The sequence below is a fragment of the Sesamum indicum genome, linkage group LG8 (assembly GCF_026168435.1).
Source record: "Sesamum indicum cultivar Baizhima isolate 11 linkage group LG8, ASM2616843v1, whole genome shotgun sequence".
Lineage (NCBI taxonomy): Eukaryota > Viridiplantae > Streptophyta > Magnoliopsida > Lamiales > Pedaliaceae > Sesamum > Sesamum indicum.
Window position 1 is genome coordinate 9,079,843 of NC_142664.1, and position 9,610 is coordinate 9,089,452.

Here is a 9,610-nt window from a genome sequence, read left to right on the forward strand (position 1 = left end):
ATTGAAATAAACATAGGTGGAGTTCACACTTTTGTTATAGTATGACATAATATAATATAGTATAATAAGAGCACTTAGTATGCTTTGTTATTGAAGTTTTCTATCTATGTGCTGTGTTTTATATTTTTCCCTTATGGTTGGATTGAAATAGAACTTTAATAGAATAATTTATTTATCATGTTTTATGTTTCTTGCTTTTTTGTAATGACAATTATACTTTTTTCATTTAATAATTGATTACTAAACTATGTATAATAATGTTGTAATTAGTTAATTTATGTTAAAATCAAATTATTAGTTGGATTGTGACTTAGATGTTATATTATAATAGGATTCTAACATAAATCACTTGCATGCATATTACATAATTATTTTTTTATCATTACTTATGATTTATTATATATCAGAAATTCATTTATCCTTATCTTTGTTTCACTTAAAAATCTCACTAATTAGATTTCTTATTTTATTTGTTATGTTGATGTTTATGGTTAACAGTGCTTTGTTTCAATGGGAGTGTTCTAAATTAAATTTTTTAATTGAATTTAATGATGTGGAAATTAAATTACACATTGCCAGAAAAAATTAGTGGACCAAATCTAATAAGGATATATATTTTTTTCCTGATTTGCTTAGCTATTTTAATAAAGATATGGGTTAATTTGATAATATTTTTTTTCTATCTTTTTGGTTTAATATTCGTGTTCATTAAAGCATGTGACTTTAATATATTTAGTTGTCGCTAATTAGGATTTTTACAAAAATTGTCTAGCATATTATATTATATAATTATTTTTGTTGTTATGGATCATATGTTAAATTAAAACAATCTGAAGTGTATATGTATAATTATATTTATTATTATTTATGATTTATTACATGTTATAAATCATATACTTTATATTTTTGTAGTGATTTTGGTGCTTAAATATCAAGTTTGTATGAATTTGTAAATATTGGAGATTAAAACTATGACAAGTCAATATTAGGAATAATTTACGTTGAAAGAAGAAAAGGATTTTATGTTATAAATTATATTTTTGTATTATTATGCTGAGTGTTTATGTTATAGAATAAATTTTGGTCCCTAATACTTATAAATTATTTAGATGAAGGATTTAATTAGTCATTATAAAAAGTTAAGACAAAAAACAACACAATTGTTATTTATTTATTTATTTATTTTTATCTTATTCGTAATTGTTATTTATAAGAATAGATTCAATTTGATTCTTTAGTTCTTATGTTTGATGGGCAGTGAAAGTGAAATCTTTTCAATAGATTAGACGGAGAGAATTAATTTGTAAGTATGAATTTGTAAACATTAGGTATTAAAACTATAGCCATGAAATATGAAATTAAAAATGAATAAGTGATAAATTGAAAAATGAATTTTAATGGATAAAAACTAAATTATTTGTTTACATTTTAATAGACATAAATTGAAAAATGAATTTTAATTTTAATTGAAGCAACTCGATGTTATAGTCATTATATGATGAGTATTTATGTTGTAGGGTAAATTTTGATTCTTATTATTTATATTTAGTAGAATCGAATATATATCCAACTAATGATTTTGTTATTAGTAGATATTTAATAAGGTCATTATAACAAAGTTAAGACATCAGATTCGCATAACTAAAAATAAATAAATAATCTAATCAAATTATTTATTTTGTATTGGCATAAAATTAATAAAACAATAATTTACTATAGTAGAATGACGCAAAAGTTGGAATTTTCTTCTGTTTTGGCCCTCTCAACATAATTATTTGTCTTCTGTTAAAATATTAAAATCTTAAATATGGATTAGTTAAATAATTAAAATATGCATTCAATATGAAACTAGAATGAACATATTTATATTAGAATCTAGGTGTCAATTTTTAGTTTTTATTTGTAATTGGTATTATCTGTAATTATATTTTCACAAAAAAGTTCGCGTATTTGGACCTCAATCCCCAAATTTTAACTAATAATTATTTATATCTTATATTCACTTTCTACTTATTTATTTATAACCTAATACATTAATTAAAGAATTTAGTTTTTATTATAAAGAGGTGTAATTTTATACATAAAAAAATAACAACTATTATAAGTAATAACAACTACTGTAATGTAGATGCCTAGATTAGTTTAGCATGAAGGAGAATGGTGGCCCAAGACCTCTCACAGCCTAGACCTTAATGAAGGCCCAATAAGTTGTCCGGCCCAATATTAAATAATTTAGTATTTCAATTAAATATATAATTTTATATACAAATTCAATTACAAAAAGGTCAAAAAGATATGGGATCTTATTATTCATTCTGATAAATATTGCATCGTACCCCCTCTATTTTTTTAGTAATAAAAATTTAGTTATAAATAAAAACTTTTATTTCTAAAACTAAATAATTTTTAATTTAATTTATTACCTCGTAACTATTAATATCAATTAAATATGTAAATTAATATAAAAATTCTATAAAAAATTAATAAAATATTTTAAATATAAATTAATATAAATAATAATAAGAAATATACGGGATCATATAATTCTTTCATAAGTATTACTTTGACACCTCCTATCTTTTGGTATGACAAAAGGTATTCTTTTATAATAATAGCTACAGATATTTTTCAATTTAAAAAGTTAATTAGAAATATATTTTCTGCTTATTCCTCAAGATATATAACCTGAAAAACACATCAATAAAATTCCAATCAAACCAAGGTGTGCCACGTATGTTATCGAATCTCGCTTGTATATAATTATTGTGTTATTGATTATTATTCTTATTATTAATTATATTGATAATTAATAATTTGCTATATATATATTTATACTATTGAATAAGTGATACGCGTCAGATGTGGATGCCTAGGGCAATTTAGCCTAGAATAACATGAGTGCTTGGGATAATCTAGCTCACAGCCTAACTAGACAGCACTAGGAGGATGGTGGCCCAAGACCTCCCACGGCCCAAACCATAATGAAGGCCTAATAAGTTGTTCGGCCGAAGGAATCTTATTATTTACAACAAAGAAAAAGTATTAGATTCAACAAAGAAAAAGTAAAAAAAATATGGAATCTTATTATTTATTCTTATAAATATTATTCATATCTAGTAATAAAAAATTAGTTATAAATAAAAATAAAAAATTAAATCTTTTAGTTCTAGAAATGAATAAATTTTAATTTAATTTATTACCTCGTAACTATTAATATCAATTAAATATGTAATTTAATATAAAGATTTGACAACAAAAATTAATAAAATAATTTAAATATAAATTAATACAAATTATAAAAAAAAAATATACGAGATCATATAATTCATTCATAAGTATTGCTTTGACACCCCCTACCTTTTGGTAATTAAAATTTAGTTATAAATAAAATAAAAATTTGAATTAATTTATATGGTGATAGTTTCTTAATTTAAATTTATGAATTAGTAACTAATTTTATTACAATAATATTTACTTGGTAACTAAAAAATTAATCTTCTAAGTCTAAAAATTTAAAATAAATTATACTAATGTGATAATTTTTTAATTTCATTGATATATTAAATAAATAAATTGATATTTCAATTATCAAGAGGTCTAAATTATATACATATTCAACAAAAGACAATGAATAAAATAATTTCAATTTATAAATAATAAAAAAGTATATGGGATCACTAATCATATTATTCATTCCCATAATGCCCCCTCTATCTTTTAAAAATAAAATTTTAATTATAAATAAATATAAAAAAATTTCCTTATAATTTTAAAAATCTTTATTAATATCCAATTTCTAGAATTGTAAATTGTATACAATAAAAAAATAATAAAAAATATACAAGATTATATTATTCATTCTCATAAATTTTCCTTTTCGAATAAAATTTAGTTACAAGTAATAATAACAAATTGACTAATACTAAAAATTTAAAAAAAACTTACAAGTATTAGAATTTTTTAATTTAAATTTATAACATAACAGCTAATGTTATTGATATATTACATAAAAAATTTAATATTTTAAAAATTATTACAGATTCATTAAAGTGAATAAAATAAAGTTATAGAAAAGGTGTAAATTGTATACAATAAAAAAAATATAGAATCATATTATTCATTCTCATAAATTTAGATGAAAATTTAGTAACAAGTAAAAATAACAAATTAATTAATTTCAAAAATTTAAAATAATTTGTACAAGTATGAGAATTTTTTAATTTAAATTTATAACATAACAACTAATATTATTGATATATTAGGTAATAATTTAATATTTTAATTATTAAAAAATGTAAATTATTACAGACTCATTAAAGTTAATAAACATAAAGTTTTAGAAAAATTATATAAGGCCCTCCACTTTTTAGTATTAAAACTTTCTTTCAAAACCAAATATTCAAAATTATCTTTCTTATTCCATATGACTAATTCCTTATAGAATAGATTTGAAATCTCCTTGTAGTGCAATAATTTTTAACTTAAATTTATAATCTAGTAACTAATTTTATTAATATATTAAATAAATAATTTAATATTCTATAAACAAATCCAATAAAATTATAAAAAATATATATAAACTCATTTTATTCATTTATGTAAATAATTACTTTTACACCCTCTCTAAATGAAATTATACAAGTGTGATAAATTTTTTAATGAAATTTATAATCTAGTAACTAATGAATATATTATAAATAATTTAATATATATACGATTCAATAAAAAAGTTAATCAAACAATTAAGTGCAATCATATATTCATTCTCAATGAAAAGCTTTTATGCTAAATAAAAATTAATCCATCAATGAATTAATTTAAGTTTTTATTATATACAGATTCAATAAATTATTTAAAATATAAATAATGCACGGAATATAAATATAATTCATATTATAACCTAGTAAGTAATTTATATTTACATATTACTAATTTAGTATTTTTTAATTATTAAGAAGTGCAATTTCCAAAAAAATTAATATAATTTAAATTAATTATATAAATTATAAAAATGGTATGGGATGATATTATAAATTCCCATAAATATTGCTTTGACCCTCTACCTTTTGGTAATAAAAGTCTATATAGAAAAAAATAATAATCTGCTCCAAAAATATACAAGTGTGAATACATTAACAATAATTCAAAAATAATTTCAGAAGTGTAATAAAAAAATATTGAACAAATATAACTATTATTCAATCCCATAAATATAACAACTCTACATTTTGCTAATAAAAATAAAAAATTAATCTTCTAATTATAAAAATTTAAAATAATTTATAAAAGTGTGATAATTATTTAATTTAAATTTATAACCTTGTATTTAATTTTATAAGATGTGAAAATTATATACAAATTCGGTAAAAAATTAATAAAATAACACAAAAAAATATATATGTTGTTATGGTATGCAATCCCATAAATATAATTTTGACATAGCTTCTACTTTTTGGTAACATAAATTTTTTAATTTAGAAATTGAAAATAATTTATTAAAAAAAAATTAATCTTCTAATTTTAAAAATTAAAAAAATAATTATTCAAGTATGGTAATTTATTAATTTAAATTTATAGCCTAGTTACTAATTTTAATAATATATTCAATAAATAATTTAATATTTTAATTATTGAGAGGTTAAATTCTATATATAGATTTGATAAAAGAAATTAATAAATTAATTTAAATTTAAATTAGTAAATATAAATAAAACCTATGCGTTTATATTATCAATTTCATAAACATTGCTTCAAACACCCCCTGTAGCACCCACTTTGCTACAAGGGCTATATCTACGCTAAACCCCATACTTATAGTAATCCCTGTGTTCATATATATAAATTTGCACATAATCGATTAATCAATATGCATATGTAATCACAACGTCATAATAGGTATTATCAACCCACAACATCATATATACAAATCAAACACCACAGGTAATCCGCCACAGTGAATCTCTACGCCTACGTTCTCTTTATACAATAAAATGTGTTTTGTATTCTAACTGACAAAGATGAGAAAACAGCATACTGGCCCGACCCGCCTGAGTATAGCACGTAAACCTAATCTTCAACAATCAGACACCTCAAAGTTTAGTCCTGAAAGAAAACGTCAACAGAGGGATGAGCTTGCTACTCAGTAAGTAAATAACCAGCCCTATTTATATATGTATATCAAACACAACCCAAACAAGATGAACAGGCAACACGCATGGAATACAATCAATTTAATTCCAACATAATCAACTTTATTACACCACATGACTATCTCATAACAAGACAATCAATCAAACTCCATTTTTCCTAGTTTGCTTACCAGAAGGTGATATTGTGTTTTTCCCGCCAACTCAATCTCACCATTATTAAATTTAAGTGAATCCCCTTGACAGCCGGCTCATCAATCTCATTTCGCACATAGCTGTTTCATTTCGCACATAGCATTTTCTTTTCGCACATAGCATTTTCTTTTCGCACATAGCACTTTTCATATCGCCTTATAGGCTTTTCAACACATCAAGGGGTATTCACACCACAATTATATTCAATTTCCACCACCCCCTCATTTCCACATATCACCATTCTTGTAAGCAACTAGTAATGTAAAACAATATATTAATATATTCTCATTTCAGACATCCACAATATATCAAACAACAAACATATATCTCAATGTATTTCCTCATTCTACGTACACAATACCATCAATCGAATCAAATCATCCATCACTCATATACTTTCAGATAAATCCATGTCAGCATGAACCACAAATTCAAATGACAGTAAAATCACAAATAAAGATACATATATAGATAATACTAATTATTTACTTACCTCGACCTTAAAATGTTTCTTTCTACTCAGTCGCTAATTGTCAGTTCTTTTACTTCACCCCCATATCCTATAATGAGTTATACCACATACAATTAATATATCGAGAATATCATAATTTCTTTTAAATATAATATTAAATATTATTCGTACAATTTCTAATAATTCTTCGATATTCCATTTCTATCGAAGTACAAATCTTCGTTTTTCCTCTTTATTAACATACCATTTATTAAATATAATTTTCGAAATATTTCTATGAATTTTCTATCAATTTCTCGCTACTATACAATTTAATTAAATAATAATACAAACAATTGCGTATTTGGTTAATAATTTCGATGGAATTGTATAAATTGACTATAACAATATTCAAATCTAATAAATTTAATAATCTAACTAACCAACGATATCATTTTTATATCCAATTTGATATTTAATTTGACACTCTTCTAAATAGCCAAACTCATAAAATATTCCGGTTAAATAATACATCGCTTAATATAAACTATATTTAATAAAAGAACTAATTAAATAATATTAATAACTTAATTAATCAATAATTTTAAATTAATGAACTCATACCTGTTTCGAAACCCGCAGCTGAATATGCGTATATCCTCTGAAATAAAGTGGCTGTGTGTGCGTTTTCCATATTTGAATATATATATGTTTGTTATATACATATATGTGTTGTATTATTTAAAATGGTGGCTTACCTTCCACAAGATTAGGGGCAGCCCACGTGCTGCCATTTTATTTATATGTTTCTTTTGATTTTAATAATTTTATTTATTTATAAGTTGACCACAAACTTTTCAAATTATGCAATTCAACCCCAATTAGCTTATTTTATAAAGTTTCAATTTAGTCACTAGGACTTTAATATATTCATATTTCAACTCATAATTTAATTCTCAACTAAATTTCTTTAATGATAGGCGATTAGTCCTACAATTATGTATTATAATTTTTGGGGCGTCACACCCCCTCTATTTTGGTATTAAATATTTAGTTATCAATAATAATAAATAGTTAAATTTAATAATTTATACAAATTTGATAAATTTTTAATTATATTTATAAATTTAAATTTGTATAAATTATATAGAAAAATCCACTACCTTTTTTATAATAAAAATTTAGTTATAAATATAAATTAAAATTTAATCCTTCAATTTTAAATTTAAATTAATGAACTAGTGTGATAATGTTTTAAGCCGAAACCTATACCTCTAATTAGATTAGGCTGATGAAGTAGCAAACCTGGGGGTAAACAACAACTGAAAAGCGGACCATACAAAGTAATGTAATATACCTGCCGTTGGTGAATCCAGAAAACAACCAATTGAGATTTATCGCATGGAATATATAACAAAGTAACTAATATTCTTAATATATTAATAAAATTACTTAATATTTTACTTATTAACTGGTGTTAATTATATACATATTGAATTAGAAAATTAACATTTAAATAAATATAAATAATACAAAAATATATAAGATCATATTATTTAATCCCATAAATATTATCTACTTTTTTGTATTTAAAAATTAATCTATTAATTTTAAAAATTTAAAATAATTTATAATTTAAACTTTTATATCCTAGTAACTCATTTTATTATTTAATTATTAAGAGGTGAAAGTTCTATATACAATTTAATATTTTAATTATTAAATGATAATTATTTTTTAATTTAAATAATATCAAGTAAATAACTTAATATTTTAATTATTAGAAGTGTAATAGTATTAATATCATAATAAATCCTCTCCATTTAATTATTATATACAATTCAATAAAAAAATTTAATAAACTAGTTTAAATTTGAATTAGCAGAATTATAAAAATAAAAAAAAATGATATTACATATTTTTATAAATAATATTTTGACACATCCTCTACCTTTTGATATAAAAAATTATTTATAATTTTTTAATATTTCAATTATTAAGAGGTGTAAATGTGATCATATTATCCATTTCTATTTATTGGTAACTAAACAATTAATGTTCTAAGTCTAAAAATTTACAATAATTTATACTGATATATTAAATAAATAATTTGATATTTCAATTATAAATTATATACAGCCTCAACAAAAAACAATGAATAAAATAATTTAAAATTATAAATAATAAAAAATTATATGATCCATCACATTATTTGTTCCCATAATGCCCCTTATCTTTTGATAATAAAATTTTAATTATAAATAAAAATAAAAAAACCTTGTAATTTTAAAATCTAAAATAATATTCATAAGTTTTTATTTTAATTTATGACCTACACTAATTTTTATTAATATTTTTGTTAAATAATTTAATAGTCAATTACAATTTTGGTTACAAGTAAAACAAATTAATTAATGTTAAAAATGCACAATATGAGAATTTTTTAATTTAAATTTACAATATAACAAATAATATTATTGATATATTAGATAAATAATTTAATAGTTTATTTATTAAGACATGTAAATTATTACAGACTCATTGAAATTAATAAAATAAAGTTCTAGAGGTGCAAATTATATAAAGATCAATAAAAAATGTAAAAAAATAAATTAGTATAAATAATACTTTCTCATAAATATTGTTAGTTACTTGTAGTGTAATAAATTTTTAATTTAAATTTATAATCTAGTAACTAATTTTATTAATATATTAAATGAATAATTTAATATTCTATAAACAATAATTTGAATTTATAAATTTATATTTGTATAAATTATATAAAAAATCCACTACCTTTTGATAATAAAATTAAAGT

The 9,610-nt window shown here is 20.9% G+C and overlaps 1 long non-coding RNA gene across 1 annotated transcript; it reads right to left on the reverse strand.

Annotated features, from left to right (window-relative positions):
• Positions 1 to 5,857: 5,857 nt before the first annotated feature.
• LOC148787177 (uncharacterized) lies at positions 5,858 to 8,477 on the reverse strand. Its single transcript, XR_016067067.1, has 2 exons — positions 6,835 to 8,477; positions 5,858 to 6,102 (listed from the first exon to the last, which is right to left on the reverse strand). It is a non-coding gene; the product is annotated as an uncharacterized LOC148787177 (long non-coding RNA).
• Between the last annotated feature and the right edge of the window lie 1,133 nt (positions 8,478 to 9,610).